This window comes from Moschus berezovskii, chromosome 9 (assembly GCF_049115385.1).
Source record: "Moschus berezovskii isolate FMDL1 chromosome 9, NW_MosBer_1.0, whole genome shotgun sequence".
Taxonomy (NCBI): domain Eukaryota; kingdom Metazoa; phylum Chordata; class Mammalia; order Artiodactyla; family Moschidae; genus Moschus; species Moschus berezovskii.
The window spans coordinates 63565388-63588345 of record NC_142468.1 but is presented as its reverse complement, the minus strand read 5'-3'; positions in this window follow the sequence as shown (position 1 = coordinate 63588345).

The window sequence follows — 22958 nt, the reverse complement described above, 5'->3', positions numbered from 1 at the left end:
TAAATATTATGTTCATGGTAGAAACCACTTTGAACTGTGAGCAACAAATTTCCAGACTATTGAGATAAATGAAGATGGTACTTAGTTTAAAAATATATTGATGAAAAATAATCACTGAATTTCACTTTTGAGTTCTCTTTCAACTGTTGAAATAGTGATTCTAAAGAATGCTAGATAACTGGGGTATATTTTACTTCCTGGGATATAAGTGTGTTTTTCAATATGGCTGCCTTCTTTTTTTTCAAAATGGGTACTATTTATCTTTTTTTTTTTTTTTTTGGTTTCCATCCAAGAATGTTTCCTGAGATTCTCAGAGCACTTTATCAAGATATCAATCTCTCTGTGTCTGCAGTATCCACAGGGAGACCATTCCTAGGTGGCAAGCAAACATTCTAAGAACTTCATCTGAATTTAAATCTGATTTACTAAACTGAAAAAGCTCTGACAAAGGTGCAAAAGTACAATATTCTTGTTACTTACTTTTTTTGTTAAAAAAAATAGCACATACAAAAATATTAACTATTATCAGCTAAAAAAATTATAATGAATTTCCTATTAGGGTTTTTGGTATACTTTCTGATAATTAACAAAAAAGCTTTGGGTATAAATTATAAGAAAAATTCTAAAATTATTTTACTTTATGAGTTGAAGAATAAGCTTCTAAATGTGATTCACCTGTAGGTGATATTGTCACTTCTGATATTTTTTTCTTGATAATTATGCATGAGTATTATACTTTTAAAATCAGAAAACAAACTCTGTTATTTTAAATGAGAAATCTGTATGCAGGTCAAGAAGCAACAGTTAGAACTGAACGTGAAACAACAGACTGGTTCTAAGTTGGGAAAGGAGTACATCAAGGCTCTGTATTGTCACCCAGCTATTTAACTTATATGCAGAATACATCATGCAAAATGATGGACTGGATGAAGCATAAATTGGAATCAAGATTGCAGGGAGAATATCAATAACCTCAGATATGTAGATGACACTACCCTTATGGCAGAAAGTGAAGAAGAACTGAAGAGCCTCTTGATGAAAGTGTAAGAGGAGAGTGAAAAAGTTGGCTTAAAACTCAACATTCAGAAAACTAAGATCATGGCATCTGGTCCCACAACTTCATGGCAAATATATGGAGAAACAGTGGAAACAGTGACAGATTTTATTTTTGGGAGCTCCCAAGTCACTGCAGATGGTAACTGCAGCCATGGAATTAAAAGATGGTTTTAATATAAAAATATAACGAAGGACCTTTGTTGGCAAAGTAATATACCCTTTAGTAGTTCTATTAAAGCAGCTAAAAACATACCTGCAGTTGACAAACACTGGACAGATATCACATATATAATTAACTTTCAATAATATTATAGCCTACTTTTTTATTCATATAGCACAGAGAACCTATTGAGGCAAGCATGATGAAAGTGAAAAATTTCTGAAGGATTTATAAAAGTTAAGCTTTAAAGAAATTGTTTCATATTATGGAAAAATAAGTTTGTAGTAGAGGAATAGAGGAATGCTATATGATTATGGCAATATCTATATAAGAAATTGAGAAAATTAGGATAGTGGCAGTACTATTATGATAATTAAGCATCACAGTGGATGTTACATTTCAAGCAAGATATCAGACCGTCTGACAACAATATGAAGGTATGCAAAATAATCCTTGATCTTCTCACAACTGGAACAGGAAGCAAAGTAGACTACGTTAGAATAGGTTTGTTTGTTTTTGTCTATCATCTTAGATTCTAAGAGAAGTTTACTCCACAGTTATAATTAGAATATTCATTTATTAAAGGAAAACAAAATGTGTTTTGTTTTCACAGCCATGGCATAGAATATGAACACATTCCTGCCTTTGTGAGGATAACAAGCAGAGATTGGGATGTAAACTAGAATGAAAAAGACAGCTTAATAAGTGTTCAAATAGGGGAGAGTGCCAAGAGGAACCCCGGCCCAGAAGAAAAGTAGGAAGTTACCAGTGAAATTTTCCAGAGAGAAACTTCAAGACTAAGACCTAAGGTAATCAGAGTTAAACTTCCAGGCATAGTAAAGGGCATAGGAGAAGATCCAGTTGTCAAAGAGCATGATGATCTTCAGAAATTAAATGAACAAAACCAAACAAGCGATGAAATTGGCTTATAGGTTTGTGTGTGGAAGGGTGAAGACGTCCAATAGATGAGTCTGAAAAGAAAACTGGACATCTGTATTCTCTTACCTTTTACTTATTTTGCTTGTTTTGGAATTTATGTGATGAACTTTGTGATGTAATCATCTGTTTCTTATTATTTATCTTAAATTTTTCAAAAATCTATCTTTTGGGAGATTTTCAAGCTTTTATCACTTCTATCTTGTAATGAATATTATCATTTTAAAATTTCTACTCTATTTAATTCTCTAAGTGCTTATTTTTCATTAACTATGCTGTAAATTTCTATACCTTTTGCTTAACTTTTTATCAAAGTAACATATGAATGTTACAGTTTCCACTGTTTCCCCATCTATTTGCCCTGAAGAGTTGGGACCAGATGCCATGACCTTAGTTTTCTGAATATTGAGTTTTAAGCCAACTTTTTAACTCCCCTCTTTCACTTTCATCAAGAGGCTCTTTAGTTCTTCTTCACTTTCTGCATAAGGGTGTTGTCATCTGCATATCTGAGGTTAGTTCTATTTCTCCCCAAAATCTTGATTCCAGTTTGTGCTTCATCCAGCCCAGCATTTTGCATGATGTCTTCTGCATATAAGTTAAGTAAGCAGGGTGACAATGTATAGCCTTGACATACTTCTTTGCGAATTTGAACCTGTGTGTTGTTACGTGTCCATTTCTTGTTGCTTCCTGACCTGAGTACAGATTTCTCAAGAAGCAGGTCAGGTGGTATGGTATTCTCATCTCTTGAAGAATTTTCCAGTTTTCTGTGATCCACATAGTCAAAGGCTTTGGCAGAGTCAATAAAGCAGAAGTAGATGTTTTTTCTGGAACTCTCTTGCTTTCTCGATGATCCAGTGGATGTTGGCAATTTGATCTCTGGTTCCTCTGCCTTTTCTAAATCCAGCTTGAACATCTGGAAGTTCTTGGTGCACATACTGTTGAAGCCTGGCTTGGAGAAATTTGAACATTACTTTTCTAGCATGTGAGGTAAGTGCAAATGTGCAGTAGTTTGAGCATTCTTTGGCATAGCCTTCCTTTGGGGTTGGAATGAAGACTGACCTTTTCCAGTCCTGTGGTCACTGCTGAGTTTTCCACATTTGCTGGGTTATTGAGTGCAGCACTTTCACAGCATCATCTTTTAGGATTTGAAATAGTTCAACTGGAATTCCATCACCTCCGCTAGCTTTGTTCATAGTGATGATACAGCAATACATAAAAAACCCAAGAGTGTGTCTGGCACACTAGACTTATGATCATACTAATTTAAATAAGATATCACAGTTTCTGATATATGGTAATGACTCAGTGATTTTTAATTTTGATGGCTTACTTGCTTACTTTTTAAATTATTTGTATTTTGTTACATTGGCAGTTTATTTTAGGTTGAAGTAAAATATGTTTAAGTTCTGTATCTATGTGTTTTTGTTTAATTTGTTAATTTCTTTTAAAAATTTGCTTGTTTTGTTTTTATATTCCATAGAAGAGTGAAATCATATAGTATTTCTTTTTCTGACTTCTTTCACTTAGCACAGTACTTCTCAAGTTCCTTCCATGTTGTTGCAAATTGGAAGATTTAATCATTTTATGGTCAAGTAGTATTCTATGTATGTATGTCCATCCTAAAGAAAATCAGTCCTGAATGTTCATTGGAAGGACTGATGCTGAAGCTGAAATTCAAATACTTTAGCCACGTGATGCAAAGAACTGACTCATTTGAAAAGACCCTGATGCTGAGAAAGATTGAAGGCAGGAGGAGAAGGGTCGACAGAGGATGAGATAGTTGGATGGCATCACCAACTCAATGGACATGAGTTTGAGTGAACTCCAGGAGCTGGCGATGGACAGGGAGGCCTGGCGTGCTGCAGTCCACGGGGTCGCAAAGAGTTGGACATGACTGAGCGACTGAACTGAACTGAACTGATGTGTATACATATGTGTGTGTTTGTGTCTGTGTATAATAGCATCTGCTAATGGACACTTAGGTTGTTTCCATATATTGGCTATTGTAAATAATGCAATGATGAAGATACAGATGCATATAACTTTCTGAATTATTGATTTTCATATTCTTTGAATAAATATCCATAAGTGAGATAGCTGGGCCAGCCGGTAGTTCTACTCTTGATTTTTGGAAGAGTTTTCAATGTTTTTCCAAAGTCACTGTACCAATTTACATTCCCACCAACAGTGTATGAAGTTTCCCTCTTCTCCACATCCTTGCCAATGCTTATTTCCTGCCTTTTGGATAATAGCCATTCTAACGGCTATGAAGTGTTACTCTGTTTTTGATTTAATTTTTCCCAACAATTAATGATGCTGAACATTTTCTCTGTGTACTTGTTGGCTATCCGTATGTCTTCTTTGGAAAACTGTCTGTTCAGCTCCTCTGCTACCCCCACCCTTTTTTTATTGGACTGTTTGTTTTTCTGCTGTTGAATTGTATGTGTTTGTAACATATTTTGAATACTAACCACCTAGTCGATATATCATTTGCAAATATGTTCTCTCATTCAGTAGGGTGTCTTTTAGTTTTTTTGATGATTTCCTCTGCTCTGCAGAAGCTTTTTACTTTGTTGTAGTCCCATATCACATCCTGTGCTGTGCAGTGCTGTTGCTCAGTCATGTCAGATGCTTTGAGATCCCATGGGCTCTAGCTCAGTAGGCTCCTCTGTCCATGGAATTTGCCAGGCAAGAATAATGGAGTGGGTTGCCATTTCCTTCTCCATGGGATCTTCCCGACCCAGGGACTGAATCCGCAACTCTTGTGTCTCCTGCACTTGCAGGCAGATTCTTTACCGCTACACTGCCTGGGAAGCCATAAAACATTCTGTTATTATATTAATTCAGGGATGTTTGTATTCATTGAGTACTGGAACAGATTATTCTTCAGACATGCCCACATCTTTGAAATATAATTTTGAAAGTTTGATTCCAAATTTGAGTTATGAGTTGCATAGCTGATACCAATCTATGCATAGTGCTTCTATCAACACTAATCAGAACATCTTTCAGTTAGGCTTGATCTGTAAGTGACCACAACTCAATGTTAATATATACTAAATTGAGTGTAACTGTCTTTTATTCTATTTACTCATATAGCTGGGAAGTAATGGATTTTGAGTGAACTCCGGGAGTTGGTGATGGACAGGGAGACCTGGCATGCTGTGATTCATGGGGTCTCAGAGAGTTGGACACGACTGAGCGACTGAACTGAACTGAACTGAATGGATGTTCCTTCTTCCCTTTGGGTATACATATATATACATACAGCATATGCTCTTTCAATTCTTTGTGACGTTCTAATTTGATCAAAAGGAAATAACATTGTAATTTCCTAACTAGGTAAAGAAAAAGAACATTTTAAAAACAGATTCCTAAACATATTACCTAAATAGCTTCTTTAATGGGAGTCCTCATCCATACAGTTTTCTCTTTTCATTTTTCAGTTTCTTAGGACTTGGCATATTTGTAAATATTTTTTTATTGTTTGTAGCCTACATATACTGCTTCACTGATCATGTTTTATTGGTTATTGCCTAAATATTCCATTCTGTTAATCAACATTGCATAACAATTATAGCCTTTTATTAGTGTAGATTTTTGACATTTTTACAGTACTGAAGGATTTATGAGTGTTAGTGATTTAGGAAAGTAGACTGGATGAGCATAACTATATAACTCCCTTCAGGCTTCTTCAGACACTAAAATGTATAACTTTTTAGGGTGATAAACATATCTTTCTTGTTTGTTCAGTTACTTGATGGCATATTTGCCTGTGTCCAGAACAGTGCTCACACAGAGTAGATGCTCAATAAATATTTGTTGATTGAATGAATTAATCTTCTTATAAACAGAAATCTTAGATACCCTTGAAACCTCATTTTGTAATAGATTTAGTCAATATACAGGGGTGGAAATAGTTCACTTTGAGATAGTGGAACTCAATATTTTACAAATTTTGTCATATAAAAATTTCAATTAGAATCTCTTTATATCGAATCTATCCCTTAGAATAATGTTTAAGGGTGACATTTGTATAATAGCCTGCATGGAGCCCTTATTACAAGAAGTAGAAATATCTTTTAAAAAGCTTTGAAACTAAAACTTTATTGATTCTTTATGCTCATTCATATAATGTCTCCTCCCTTCCCTTTAGAGAGAAAGACATTTTAGAGAGTTATGAACAAATGCCTTCTTAAGAACCTCTATCTCCATCATCATTTCAACCCATTATATTCTCTATTAAAGTTTTATTCTTCCATTGAGGAACAAATTGAAAACTTCCCATGTTACTAAATCCAATGTGTACTTTCGATCCTGTCTTATTCAATAACTAAAGAACATTTGACATATTTGTTCAATCTTTTTGTGCATGAAATACTTTTCTCCCTGTAATGCCCTTCATTCTAATTTTCTTCTTAGCTCTCAACTGCTTCTTCTCAATCTCTTCTCTTTTCCAATCCCATGTGACCTCTGCATGGAGTATGTCAAGGCTTATTTGTGGATCCTCTTTTCTACTTTAACTCTCTTTCTGTAGATATGATCATCCATTCCCAAGTCTGTATGCTTCCCTGGTGGCTCAGAGGGTAAAGCATCTGCCTGCAATGCAGGAGACCTGGGTTCGATCCCTGGATCAGGAAGATCCCCTGGAGAAGGAAATGGCAACCCACTCCAGTATTCTTGCCTGGAGAATTCTGTGGACGGAGGAGCCTGGTAGGCTACAGTCCACGGGGTCTCAAAGAGTTGGACATGTGTGAGCAACTTCACTTCACTTCCCAAGACTGTATGTAGTAATGACATGCTAATTACTTCACTTTAATCTCTTCAGCTTTGGTGTCTCCCTCAAACTGTAGACCTTATGTACAATTGCCTCCTTGAACTCTCAGATCTTTCAAAAGCATTTTAAATCTAAAATACCTAGATTGAAACTCTTGAGTCTCCTTTCTCCCACCTCTAAACTTACATTTTCCCAAGAATTCATAGTTAAATTAATGGAACTAACTTCTGTTTAGTTATTAAAGCCAGAAACATTAGAATTCCCTCACATACATTTAAAATTCTTAAAATTATCTTCAGTCCTCACGGACACCACTCAACTTCAAGCAATCATCATCTCTCTTCAGGACTATCTGACTTCCTTTCATCTGCTCTTCTCTTCACTACCTCCCCATGACCATCATTCTTCATTCATTTGGCAGAATATATGAATAAGATTCATAAAAGTCATACTTTTGCTTAAAGAAATTCAATTCTTTATTATTCAGAAAAAATTCTAAACTTCTTGCCATGCCCTATATTGCCTTGCATAATATAAAGTTCCTGTACTTCTCTGTCTTCATCTCCTTTGACTTTCCCTTTTGCTTTAAATTTTTGTTAGTTTCCAGTAATGTACAAACTCTTTAATATGTTGCACCACTTATCCCAGTGACAAGTTTATTCTTATTTTTTTAATTTCTGTTTAAAATTCACTTCCATGGAATAGCCTCAAACAACCACACATTCCTGTCTTTCTCAGTTATGGCCCAATATTTACTTCTTTCTATCAGCTCATCATATCACATCAGTTAATTTTAATATCTATGAATGTATAAAATGTCTCAAATATTTTTCTGTTTTAAAGTTTATTTACATCATTTACCAATGTGCAGTAAATATAGTTTAAACATTAAGCATATAAAATTCAGTGCAGTGTTTCTTCCCACAAACACTTGTCCTCTAAAAGTATATGATGCATTATTTTTAGTCATAAAATATAATAATCTTCTTATGTAGCATTTGTTAGTTTTTGCCTTTCTAATGATTTAAATTATATAACTAGCTTTGGCTTCCATTTTGCATTAGCTAACAGAATTCAGAACAGAAACCATGTTCATATATCTAGGTTATATATTTATGTAGTTATTTTATTTTGCTACTTTAAAACATTTCTATGTAATTAAATAAGATCTAGTGAGATGATAACATATCATTTTAATCTATATTGACTTGCTAACATATATTTTGTATTTTAGTGTAATATAGTACATATATCCTCACTTTTGCAGATAAAAAGATTTCCATATGGTTTTCTGTGACTTTTTTTTTACATAGTCTTTATCATTAGAAACAGTTTATAAAATGAAAGTCATATGTAAAAGCTCTTATCTATCCTCTAAAATCATTTAGACTAATTTTAATTGCTTATTTCCTTTTTATGTGTTTTCAACCTAGACTATAAAATTTGAGGGAAGCGGTTATGTTGATTTTGACAAGTATTGTATCCTCAATTTATTTTACCTGGTACTTACTAGATGATCAGTGTTTATTAGATGAAAGAATAAATGGTAAAAATTTCACCTTAAAGCAATTATTGGGACAAATATAAAACCAGTAAAGTGTGTTGTTACACACATATCTTTAATACTACCTCATGTTAAATGGCTGTTAAGATTCGAAATTTTGAGCAATCTTCACTTTCACAAAGTCCAGTCTTGCTAATTAGCTGAGTCAGTGACAAATGGAACAATAGTGCTTGATTCAGCACTCACTTACCTCTCTAAGATTTAAAATAAAATGGCTCCCCCATCCCTGGGATTCTCCAGGCAAGAACCCACTGGAGTGGGTTGCCATTTCCTTCTCCAATTATCTGACTTATCTAAGGTTAAATACGGTTGCCTTATATTTGTAAATGGTAGACATAGAAATAATCTATTTCATAATATGAAATCTAACATCCCTTTGGGGCTTCCCTGATAGCTCAGTTGGTAAAGAATCTGACAGCAAATGCAGGAGACCTTGTTTGATTCCAGGGTTGGGAAGATCCACTGGAAAATGGATAGGCTACCCACTCTATTGGGCTTCTCTCGTGGCTCAGCTGGTAAAGAATCCACCTGCAATGCAGAAGACCTGGGTTTGATCCCTAGGTTGGGAAGATCCCCTGCAGAAGGGAACGGCTATCCACTTCAGTATTCTGGCCTGGAGAATTCCATAGACTGTATAGTCTATAGACTGTATAGTCCATGGGGTTGCAAAGAGTCAGACACAACTGAGCAACTTTCACTAACGTCCCTTTGAGCAAACTTTGTTGGATTATAGGCCACACAACAGTATAATACATACTTAGAAGATTCACTTTGCTTATGACACAATGACAAAACAGATGGCTGTTCTTAATTTTCCACTCTGGTTTGAAAGAAACCCTATACTGAATTAAAAGATAGGGAATGTTGATAGTAGTATTATCACTAGTGAGAAATAATAAATACTCATTAATTTAGTAAAGAGAGTCTTAAACAGCTAGTAAATTATGGAATCAGGTATTCAAAATGGCATGATCATATTAAAAAATAAAACTCCAAAGGCAATGGGAAAGGAAAAGGGTCATTATCAGAAGCCAAGATGTGCATTAGACTTCAAAATGTATATAGGATAATTTATAAGCTTTCCACTTTCTGCTCTATATTTTGCATTGTGTATTGGCTGGGTATGTGCAGTAACTTTGACCTCAGTTTTATTTTCTGGAAAAAATGTTTAAAAAGAAACAACATCTATGGAAAAAACCAACTAACATTTTAACTGGGCAGTAATTGGTAAGAGGTAGAAACAAACTCTAAGAACACATGCATAATAGTCTCTTTTTATCAAAAAGTAGGAGAAGGGGATGACAGAGAATGAGATAGCTGGATGGCATCACCGACTCGATGGACATGAGTCTGAGTGAACTCCAGGAGTTGGTGATGGACAGGGAGGCCTGGCGTGCTGTGATTCATGGGGTCGCAAAGAGTTGGACATGACTGAGCGACTGAACAGAACTGAACTGAGAGAGAAATTAAGGTGTAAAATCCTTTATTTTTATGTAAGGGATAAAAAGTTAAAATATCTTGCCTTGAAAATGCATATTATTATTTTTATGTTTTAATTTGCTCCAAATACACTCCCAGAGATACTGTCATATTATAATATTTTGATAAATGTGTGCTATTTGCCTCAATGTTGTTAATGCTTTTATATACTCAGTGAAGAAAATTGGGACTGTATTTAAACATATATATAACTAAATAAAAAAATCCATAAAATCTATCACTAAAGAGCTACTTAATATTTATACACATTTTAGTTAGTTAAAAAGGAAACAAATTCTAATTCCAGTTCTGATATTTAAAAAAATAGGAAGTCTTCATTTCTGTCCTTAAAATATGAAAAACTTGGACAGCTGAAAAGCAATATTTTTTGGACCCATAAGAGAATTTAGTGGGCAAGTAAGACTATCACCCCAAACCTGGAGAGACAGACATATACAGAAAATCAGTCAGGATCTGCTTACCTAGAGCAGATGCCACTGGTGACAAATCCAAGAGACACTTGGAGTAACAGGAACATTTGGCCTTGGAGGACAAAAATGAAACAGGGCAAAGGCTAACAGTCTTGCCAAGAAAACACACAGGTCATAGCAAACATTCTCTTTCAACAACAAAAGAGAAGACTCTACACATGGACATCAACAGATGGTCAATACCAAAATCAGATTGATTATATTCTTTGCAGCCAAACATGGAGAAGCTATACACAGTCAACAAAAACAAGACCGGGTGCTGACAGTGGCTCAGATCATGAACTCTTCACTGACAAATTCAGGCTTAAATTGAAGAAACTAGGGAATACCACCAGACCATTCAGGTACGACCTAAATCAAATCCCTTAAAATTATACAATGGAAGTGACAAACAGATTCAAAAGATTAGATCTGATAGACAAAGTACCTGAGAACTATGGATGGAGGTTTGTGACATTGTACAAGAGACAGTGATCAAGACAATCCCCCCAAAAAAGAAATGCAAAAAGGCCAAATGGTTGTTCGAGGAGACCTTACAAATAACTGAGAAAAGAAGAGAAGATAAAAGCCAAGAAGAAAAGGAAAGATATACCCATTTGAATCCAGAGTTCCAGAGAATAGCAAGGAGAGATAAGAAAGCCTTTTTCCTTCTGATCCACTGAGCCTTCCTCAGTGATCAGTGCAAAGAAATAAAGGAAAACAATATAAAGGGGAAGAATAGAGATCTCTTCAAGAAAATTAGAGATACCAAGGGAACATTTCATGCAAAGATGGGCCCGATAAAGGACAGAAATGGTATGGACCTAACAGAAGCAGAAGATATTAAGAATAGGTGACAAGAATACACAGAAGAACTATACAAAAAAGATCTTCATGACCCAGATAACCACAATGTGTGCTCACTCACCTAGAGCCAGACATTCTGGAATGTGAAGTCAGGTGGGCCTTAGGAAGCATCACTACGAACAAAGCTAGTAGAGGTAATGGAATTCCAGTTGAGCTATTTCAAATCCTGGAAGATGATGCTGTGAAAGTACTGAACTCAATATGCCAACAAATTTGGAAAACTCAGCAGTGGCCATAGAACTGGAAAAGGTCAGTTTTCATTCCAATCCCAAAGAAAGGCAATGCCAAAGAATATTCAAACTACCACACAATTGCACTCATCTCACACGCTAGCAAAGAAATGCTCAAAATTTTCCAAGCCAGGCTTCAACAATACATGCACCAAGAGCTTCCAGATGTTTAAGCGGGATTTGGAAAAGGCGGAGGAACCAGAGATCAAATTGCCAACATCTGTTGGATCACTGAGGAAGCAAGAGAGTTCCAGAAAAACATGTACTTCTGCTTCATTGACTATGCCAAAGCCTTTGACTGTGTGCATCAAAACAAACTGTGGGAAATTCTTAAAGAGATGGGAATACCAGAGCATATGACCTGCCTCCTGAGAAATCTGTATGCAAGTCAAGAAGCAATAGTTAGAAGTGGTCATGGAAAACAGACTGGTTCCAAATTGGGAAAGGAGTATGTCAAGGCTATATATTGTCACCCTGCTTACTTAACTTATGTGCAGAATACATAATGCGAAATGCTGGGCTGGATGAAGCACAAGCTGGAATCAAGATTGCTGAAAAAAATATCAACAACCTCAGATATGCAGATGACACCACCCTTATGGCAAAAAGTGAAGAGGAACTCAAAAGCCTCTTGATGAAAGTGAAAGAGGAGAGTGAAAAAGTCATCTTAAAACTCAACATTCAGAAAACTAAGATGGCATCCGGTCCAATCACTCCTTGGCAAATAGATGGGGAAATAGTGAGAGATTTTACTTTTGGGGGGGCTCCAAAATCACTGCAAATAGTGACTGCAGCCATGAAATTAAAAGATGCTTGCTCCTTGGAAGAAAAGCTATGACCAATTTAGACAGCATATTAAAAAGCAGAGACATTACTCTGCCAACAAAGGTCTGTCTACTCAAAGCTATGGTTTTTCCTGTAGTCATGTACTGACATGAGAGTTGGACTATAAAGAAAGCTGAGCACTGAAGAACTGATGTTTTTAAACTGTGATGTTTGAGAAGACTCTTGACGGTCCCTTGGATTGCAAGATCAAACCAGTCAAATCTTGAGGAAATCAGTCCTGAGTATTCATTGGAAGGACTGCTGCTGAAGATGAAACTCCAATACTTTGGCCTCCTGATACAAAGAACTGGCTCATTTGAAAAGTCCCTGATCCTGGGAAAGATCGAAGGCAGGAGGAGAAGTGGGCAACAGAAGATGAGATTGTCGGATGTGATCACGGACTCAATGGACATGAGTTTGAGTAAGCTCCGGGAATTGGTGATGGACAGAGAAGCCTGGCATGCTGCAGTCCGTGGGGTCGCAAAGAGTCAGACATGAGCAACTGAACTGAACTGAAATGGCAATTGTAATGATGTGTTTGAGGCCTAATCTAGGCTATAATGGTAGTGAGAAACTTCTATAGCCTTCAGTTTTGGGGTGGCCCCTACAGTTTCCCAGGATTTTCCAGGTGATGCTAGTGCTAAAGAACCCGCCTGTCAATGTAGGAAACATAAGAGATGCAGATTCCATCCCTGGGTCTGGAAGATCCCCTGGAGGAGGGCATGGCAACCCACTCTGGTATTCTTGCCTAGGAGAGGCCCATGGACAAAGAAGCCTGATGGGCTACAGTCCATAGGGTTGCAATGATTTGGACATGACTGAAATGACTTAGCATGCATGAACACAGTACACTTTCATAAGTTTTATTGAAAAAGCCTCAACAGAGTCTCATGGTGAAGATTCAAGAAATATCTCAGAGATGAGATATTAAAAAAATATACCATTGTTAAATATTCTGGAGACTTCTACTTAACCAAAGACTAATGTCCAGCAGAAAAGACTGCTAGAGCCTTATCTCAACAGGAGGAAGGGACTCACTCCCATTTTACTCTCCTCTAGCCTTTTTATCTTAACAGGTGACACAGGAAGCATTGTAAAGAGCTACCCGGGCTTCAAGGAAATAGATTGAGAAGTGCGGCAGTCACAGACGGAAGTAAATAACAAAGGGGAGAAAACTACACAACTGGAGAAACATTTTAAAATATCAACAAATGGGCTCAAATGGAAAGACTGTACAATATGCGAGAAAACTGGGTAATGTGAGCAGAGAGATAGAAGGTCTAAGAAATGATAAAAAATGACATGTTGGAAATCAGAAAACACTGCAAGAGAAATGAAAAAAAATCTTATGGGTAATCAGTAGACTTGACATAGATTAGAAAAGAATTCATGAGCTTAAAGAGAGGTCAATAGAGAAATTTCAAACTGAAATGTAGAGGAAAGAGAATGAAAAAAGAATACCAAAGAATTATAGATCAATTTCAAAATATGTAACAAACACAATATCAGAATGACAGAAAAACAATCGAAAGTGAAGCAGAAAAAATATTCAAATTAATAATGACATAAAACTTTCTAAAAGTAATGAAGGACATAAAACCACAGATCCAGGAAGGTCATAGTAGACCAAGTGTGTTAAATACCTAAGAATCCACACCTAAGAATGTCATTCTTAAGCCAAAAAGGAGTGGTATGGAATATTACCAATTAAAGACAAGAAAAAGACTTAGAGCATATTTCTCATGAGCAACAATGCAAGCAAGAAGAGAATGGAATAACTTATTTAAATAGTTTTTAAACACCAACTTTATACTGAGTGAAATTATTTCACATGTTAAAGGAAAATATATATTTTTTTTCAGATAACTAAAAGTGGTAGGAAGTCATGGTAGAAAGTCAAGACTTTCCCTGAAAAGAATGTTAAAAGAAGTTATTTAGACAGAAGGAAAATGATACAGGTCAGAAATTTGTATTTAGAAAGAGAGGGAATGCATTAGACAAGGAATAAATGAAAGTAGAATAAAATCTTTCCTTTTCCCTTTTTTGTCTAAAAAATATCCAAAAGTTAGCTGTTTAATATAATGATAATGAAGATTTATTGAGTGATTATAGCACATGGACAAGTGAAATGAATATAAACAATGCTACAATTGATAAATGAGAGAAATCATGAAAACTTTGCCATAAACTGTATAACATCTGAAGTGGTATACTGTTTATTGAAGATCAATTTAGATTAAAGTATATACTATAAGATCTAAGGAAACCACTAATTATTTGCAAAAGAAAGCATAATTGATATGATCAAAGGAATAAAACTGGATCATATAAAATACTCAGTTAAAATTAAAGAAGGTAGAAAAAGAGAGGGATAAAGAAAAAACAAGTAGAACAAATAGAAATCAGCTACAAATATGGTACATAATTAATCAAAATATATATCAGTAGTCATTTAAAATGGGATTGCTAATAATATACCAATTGTAAGAGAGAGACTATCAGAGTAAATAAATAAAAAAAAAGACAAGACCTCAATTGAATGTTGTCCAAAAGAAATGCAATTTTAACTTAAAAACAGAAATAAATTAAAAGTAAAGTGGTAAAGAAAGAGACGTCATGCTAGCACTAATCAAAAGAAAGTTGGAGTAGCTATATTAATTTCAAGCAAAGTAGACTTTAGAATGAGGAATATTATCAGAGCTAAAGAGGAGACTTAAATAAAGGGGTCAATTCTCAGAAAAGAAATAACAACCTTTCATGTACATAAATAAAATAACCATACCTCAAAATATATGAAACTAAATTGACAGAACTGAAAGGAGAACACAAATCCACTATTATAGCTGGAGACGCCAAAGCTCTTCTATCAGTAATTGATAGCTCAATCAAGAAGAAAATTAGTAAGGATATAAAAAGCATTAGTAGCACTATCATTAATGAGATCTAAATGATATTTATAGAATACTTCCTCAAATAAGAGCATAATACAACAGCATTAAGCTCACTTAGAAGATTCGCCGTGACAGATCACATTTTGGGCCATAACACCATGTAAAGTCAACTCAAGGATATTGAGATTTCCTTGCAAATCTAGAAAAGAAAATCTATTCAACATATAGCATTGGGGCAAATGAACATCCATTTATAAAAACTGAACCTAGATGCAGATATACCTTTCATAACAATTAACTCAAAAAAGATTGTAGACCCAAATATAAAATCAAAACCATGAAACTTCTAGGACATCTTGGGTTGATTGATGAGATTTCAGACACAATATAAAAAAATGGTTCATGAAAGAAAAAAAACTGATAAATTGGACTTCATTGAAATGAATTGGTGTGCTCTGAAAGATACTGGATTATTACTTTCTTATTGTCAAATTCTGAGTGCTTTTTATATTTGGATATGGGTATACATTATCAGATATGTATTTTTCAAGCATTTTCTCCAAGTCCTTGCTTTGTTTCTTCAATCTCTTCACAGTGTCATAATGAAATAGGCAATTTTTTCCTCTCGTGTTTTTCTTTTCATTGCTCTATTCTCCAGTTTAGAAAAGTGTTTGGAACATACTAGAAATCAACCTTGTTGATTACTGTTCAGTTTCTAAGTCATGTCCGACTCTTTACGATCCATGGACTGCAGCATTCCAGGCTTCCCTGTCATACACTATCTCCTGGAGGTTGCTCAAACTCATGTCCATTGAGTCAGTAATGCCATCCAACCATCTCATCCTCTGTCATCCCCTTCTCCTCCTGCCTTCAGTCTTTCCCAGCATCAGGATCTTTTCCAGTGAGTCAGCTCTTCACATCATGTGGCCAGAGTATTGGAGCTTCAGCATCAGTCCTTCCAATGAATATTCAGGGTTAACTTCCTTTAGGATTGACTGGTTTGATCTCCTTGCAGTCCAAGGGATCTCAAGAGTGTTTTCTAGCACTGCAGTTCAAAAGCATCAATTCTTCTCTGCTCAGCCTTTTTATGGCCCAACTCTCACAAACATACGTGACTACTGGAAAAACCATAGCTTTGACTATATGGACCTTTGTTGGCAAAGTAATGTCTCTGCTTTTTAATATGCTGCCTAGGTTTGTCATAGTTTTCTTCCAAGGAGCAAGCATCTTTTAATTTTATGGCTGCAGTCACCATCTGCAGTGATTTTGGAGTCCAAGAAAATAAAATCTGTCACTGTTTCAATTGTTTGCCCATCTATTTGCCATGAAGAAATGGGACTGGATGCCATGGTCTTCATTTATTGAATGTTGAGTTTTAAACCAGCTTTTTCACTCTCCTCTTTCATCTTCAAGAGGCTCTTTAGTTCCTCTTCACTTTCTGCCATAAGGGTGGTGTCATCTGCACATCTGAGGTTATTGGTATTTCTCCCGGCAATCTTGATTCCAGCTTGTGCTTCATCCAGCCAGGCATTTTGCATGATGTGCTCTGCATAGAGTTAAATAAGTAGGGTGATAATATACAGCCTTGGTGTTCTCCTTTCCCAATTTGGGACCAGTCTGTTATTTCATGTCCAGTTCTAAATGTTGCTTCTTGACCTGCATACAGGTTTCTCAGGAGGCAGGTAAGGTGGTTTGGTATTCCCATCTCTTGAAGAATTTTCTAGTTTGTTGTGATCCACACAGTCAGAGGTTTGAGTGTAGAAGATGAAGCAGAAGTAAATGTTTTTCTGGAATTCCCTTGCTTTTTCTATGATGCAACAGATGTTGGCAATTTGATCTTTGGTTCCTCTGCTGCTGCTACTGCTAAGTCACTTCAGTCGTGTCCGACTCTGTGTGACCCTGTAGACGGAAGCCCACCAGGCTCCCTCATCCCTGGGATTCTCCAGGCAAGAACACTGGAGTGGGTTGCCATTTCCTTCTCCAATGTGTGAAAGTGAAAAGTGAAAGTGAAGTCGCTCAGTCGTGTCTGACCCTTAGCGACCCCACGGACTGCAGCCTACCAGGCTCCTCCATCCATGGGATTTTCCAGGCAAGAGTACTGGAGTGGCTTGCCATTGCCTTACCTTTCCTAAATCCAGCTTGTGTATCTGCAAGTTCTCAGTTCACATACTACTGAAGCCTAGCTTGAAGGATTTTGAGCATTACTTTGCTAGCATGTGAAATGAGTGCAACTGTGCGGTACTTTGAACGGTTCTTTGGAATTGCCCTTCTTTGGAATGGATGAAACTTACTTACTATATGTGAATGACTACTTAATTAGTTAAACTAATGTAGAAGCTCAGATCCAGTATGATACACTGGGCTTAATTGGTATCAGCTCCTTTTCTGTAGCTGCTACAAATTTTCCAAGCATCAGGCAAGCGTTTTAACTCAGGCAACTGGAGAGGCAGGTTACTTGATTGCTGATGGCATAGAAATAGACTCATACCTTTTAAATTTTACAGTGCATGTTTCTAGGGGATTGGTGAGACTGAGGATAAATTCGAAGGGAAAGATAAAAGAGAAATGGTGTTAGATGGTGCTGCATAGTAGGTCACAATGGATAAATGTTTATGCTTATTATATAACTGACAAATTGCTCACTTTGCATTTTAGACATAGAATGACATGCTTTTACGGCATTATTGCAGAGACTTACCCAGATCTGTGTATGATTTAGAACCTGCCATTTTCTGAAAATGATGTGGGAGTTCAGACACAGGTTGACACAGATAAAGTTATATGCCAAAATCTAGGGGAAATTTGGAGGTGGCTTACCTGATAAATACTGAGACTTAGTTTACTTTAAACTCTATCCTGATACCATGGAGAGAATTCTGGGAAAGCATTTTTAAGTCCTTTACAGTTGCATTTGATATACAATATCTTATTACAAAAATACAGGTCTGAAAGAGTAGGGTTGCTAAGGTTAATCCAGAGGGGTTTTATTTGGGGAATTTATAATACCTGTTAGACTAGTTTGCAGTGGTATTTTGGCTTTATAAATAAAGCATTCTTCTATGAATGGGATGAAAGTTATACTTGGAACTTACAACTCAATGTGTAGTTGTTTATCACTAGACCATTTAGGTAGTAGTTTAGAAGGTTTATTATCAGTGTGTAATTATTTTAGAGATTTCTTAAATAGCTAAGTAATATAAGTCATATATATTCCTCCAGAGTGGAAACCAAAAAAAAGATCAAATTGGAAAGCATGTGGGTCAGCATGCCATAAGTGTGTTAGCAAATGTGTTAACTATAATCACATCTTATAGAATGCAGGTAAGACTTAGCCTTACATTTTGAACAAAAAAATCCCTTTGTTATATACAGAGAATATAAAGTAGTAGAAATATAAGTGGATTATGTAGGGAGGCTAATTAGGAGGTTATTGCAGTTGTCCAGATGAGAGATGCAGGGTGCTTCTATGAAGATGGAGTTAATAAATATGAGTACAATTAGATAGCTTTGAGAATATTAAAGTAGAACTGATTAGACTTCATTCTGGTTACCTTAGGCATGGAGTGGACAAAGAAGGTGTTATGGATGTCAGTCTTCTAATTAAAGCAATTGACTCAATGGTGGTGATTTTCATGAAGAAAGGGATCTAATGAATACAGGATTATGTGGGTGTATAAGCTTGCAAATTCAATTTGAATCTCAGTATGAGATATTTGTGAGAAATTTCATTAGAACAGTGAATATGTTGCTGAACATAAGGTTTGCAATTGTGAGGTATTGTCTAGATTGAAGCTATAAATTTGAAAGTCATCCTGTTTATGGAGTCAGGGCAAGGGAGTCAATGTGAACTATAAAAAATGATCAGAAAATGACCTAAGATCCAGTACCTAGAACTGAGGTCAATATTTTTTTTTGTGACAGGCCATCGATAGAGGAAATACTTCAGATTTAGTAAGCTCTGTGTTCTCTGTGAAAACTATACATTTGCCATTGTTGTGCAAAACTGTCATAGACAATACTTAAATGAATGAGCATGGCTGGGATTTGATAAAACCTTATTTAAAAAATCAGGAAGAAAGCTGGATTTCTTTTTTAATTGGAATATAAATATTTTACAAAGTTGTGTTATTTTATGTTGTGCAGTGAAGTGAATCAGCTATACGTATACATATATCCCCTCCTTCTTTAACCTCCCTTCCTCCCACCTCCATCCCAAAGAGCACAGAACTGGGCTTACTGTACTTTATAGTACGTTCCCACTATCTGTTTTCCACATGGTAGTGTACATATGTCAGTCTTAATCTCCCAGTTCATCCCACCTTCCCTTTCCTCCCCTGTGTCCACATATCCATTTTCTACATATGCATCTCATTCCTGCCCTGGAAATAGGTTCATCTGTATCATTTTTCTAAATTCCACGTATATGTATTTATATACGATATTTGTTTTTCTGACTTACTTCACTATGAATGACAGACTCTAGGTCATACACATCTCTACAAATGATCCTATTCCATTCCTTTTTATGGCAATAAAAAGTAATATCCTATTGTATATATGACCACATCTTCTCTATCCACCCATCTGTCATTGGATGTTTAGTTTGTTTCAGTGTCCAGGCTTGAGCAGACTCCAAGAGACTGTGGAGGACAGGGGAGCCTGCATGCTATAGACCATGGCATCACAGAGTCAGACATGACTGAGTGACTGGACAACAATGTCCTAGCTATAGTAGATAGTGCTGCAATGAACATTGGGGGTATATGTGTCATTTTGGCATATACCCTGAGAAAATCATAGTTCAAGAAGACACATATACCCTAATGCTCAATGTAGAACTATTCACAATAGAAAGCTGGATTTAACTTATGGGCCATAGTTTGTAGACCTGTGAATTAGGACCCTTAATCTAAACCCAAGGTAAGTGAAAATGAATTGACAAAGTAGAAAAAGAAGTGAGAGGAGGTAGAAAAAAACTGAGATTTGCATGTTGCAACCTCAATTCTAAAATAAAGAAAAAATTATTAATTTAAAAAATCCCATTGGATTTACCCACATGGTAGTCATTGACCACCCAGTTAAACTTTATTTTAATGGGAAGTGAAGAATTGCAATGGTTTGAACAGAGAGTAGGAAAGGGAGGAATGGACACTATAAATACATATAAATCTTTTATGAAAATTAAATGTGAAGAGAAGGATAGAGATAAACCTGGAAAGGGAAAAGTTTTCTGAATATGAATATAAAATGGTTATAAAATGGACAGATACCTTATTTATATCAAGTTGATATAATCCCATGTTTGTACTCCTTAATTCAAGCTCCTCATTTCATTTTATGCTCACCCATTAAAAATAGAAGCTTTGGCACTTGGTTTGTAACATTACAGATTGCATTATCAATGTTTAACAGAAATCACTTTCCCAAGCCCTACCCATCATTAGGGAACTAAGACCATCTTATGAATATACTTCTTTAGAACAGGAGAGTGAGGTGAAATCATTTCTTTCACTGCCATTTCATTTTCATTTCTATACACTACCAGTGACAGAAGTGTATAACAAAACAAAAGTAAAGGAATTTAATGACACCCATAGTATGGTAATTATAAGTAAATGAATCGTCAGCTGATATCTCTTGAAATTCAGAAACCCATTTAAACTTGTCTTAATCTTCAAGAATCTTGAGGTCTCCTTGTAATTTCTATAAAATTATCTATGGTTAGCACGGCTATGTTGTCCACTGACACCACCCTGCTCTCTCCCAGCCTGTGGAAATAAGCAGCAGCTGCTTCACTGTTAAAAGATTCCTTGCACCAATAATTTTATGATTGTAATAGTTTTCTGGGTATAATCACCTGCCACTGTCTCCCTTTATTTGACCTTAATGCATTTCCTTTTTCTTTTCGTTGATTGCTGATTCTCTGCGATTAACAATCTTTCTTTTCAAAAGGTCTCAAGACAGAGTGCTTTTTGAGAACTTTACTAACAAATGTGGTTTTCTTTCTCCCTAATAGATAGGGTGTAAGAGTATAATAATATCTGTAACGCATTACATTGTGTACATTCTGCTCTAGAAAGGATTGAGTACAGGATTTGCCATAAGGGCGCCTCACAGCCAGATTTTGACTTTAGTTAAAAGGCAATCAAAATTTCTTCTTAAATTGATCTCTTTCAATTAAAAATGTAATTTAAATAAATGCTTAAATGTGAACCTGCACAAGATTTTGGTGCGAATTAATTTTTTTAGAGTCACTGTTTTACTTCCCTCTAAAGTAAAACTCCAGATCTATAAATGCTTATATGGCCAGGAGAGGGCAGCAGAAAGCTGGAATTAATGGAAAAGAAGTGAAGACTTGAAGGACTTGGGAAACCATGTAGAATTTGGGAGAACATATGTTGGGGAAAGTGGGTTAAAGTCTGTACCTCCAACTAAGAAGCAAAACTGTTTTCCCACTCTACTAGGTACTTATAAAGACCTTGTGAAGGTCTAAGCTATGCATAAACCCAAAATAGAGACACCAAATGAAGAAGGACGATAATAACACTTCCAAAACTTTGAAATATTGCTTGAAAGAATGTGTTTATGAAGGTTTTCAGTACTGATATATTTTCTAAGAAACAGCAACTCATTTGAAGTTATTGGTGTTTAAGTTGTCTTTTATTAGAAGGAAAAGACGTTCCCTCGACTCACCATAAACTTTCCATCACTAATGATGTTCAGATGTTTCAGATGTTCTTGCCAAAGGACAATGACCAGCCAAGTATCTTCTTTGTTATGACTTATACTGTCATGAACTTAGAAGACACTTGTTCCTTGGAAGGGAAGCTGTGACAAACCTAGACAGCGTATTAAGAAATGGAGAAGTCCCTATGCCAACAAAGGTCCATCTAGTCAAAGCTATGGCTTTTCCAGTAGTCATGTATAGTTGTGAGAGTTGGACCCTAAAGAAGGCTGAGGGCCAAAGTATTACTGCTTTTAAACTGTGGTGCTGGAGAAGACTCTTGAGAGTCCCTTGGACAGCAAGGAGATCAAACCAGTCTATCCTAAAGGAAATCAACCCTGAATATTCATTGGAAGGACTGATGCTGAGGTTGAAGCTCCAATACTTTGGCCACCTGATGCAAAGAGCCAACACATTGGAGAGGACTCTGATGCTGGAAAAGATTGAGGGCAGGAGGAGAAAAGAGTGGCAGAGGATGAGATGATTGAATAGCATCATGGACTCAATGGACATGAATTTGAGCAAACTTTAGCAGATAGTGGACAACAGGGAAGCCTGGCGTGCTGCAGTCCATGGGATCACAAAGAGTTGGACATGACAGCAACTGAACAACAACAACACTGTCATATTTTTGTTCTCATGTTTAATATTAAATATATCATTTTAAACACATTAGATACATAATGCGTGTTATTCTATTATTTCATATACTTAATTTTTTTAAACAAGTAAAAAGTACTTTAACCTGGTGTATTGCCGCATACCGAATCACAACTGTAAATAGCTGTGTGCTTTAAGTAATTTGAACTATTTGTAAATAAATACATTTTTATTGTAACACAGAATAGGAAAATAGTCATCTCAGACTGTGACAATATTTGTTATATAGTGATAACATATGGTCAAAAAATAGCATCTATTTTACTAATAAAAATGGTTTAAGAAGAAAACAATGTTGTTTTTGACAAATAGACTATTT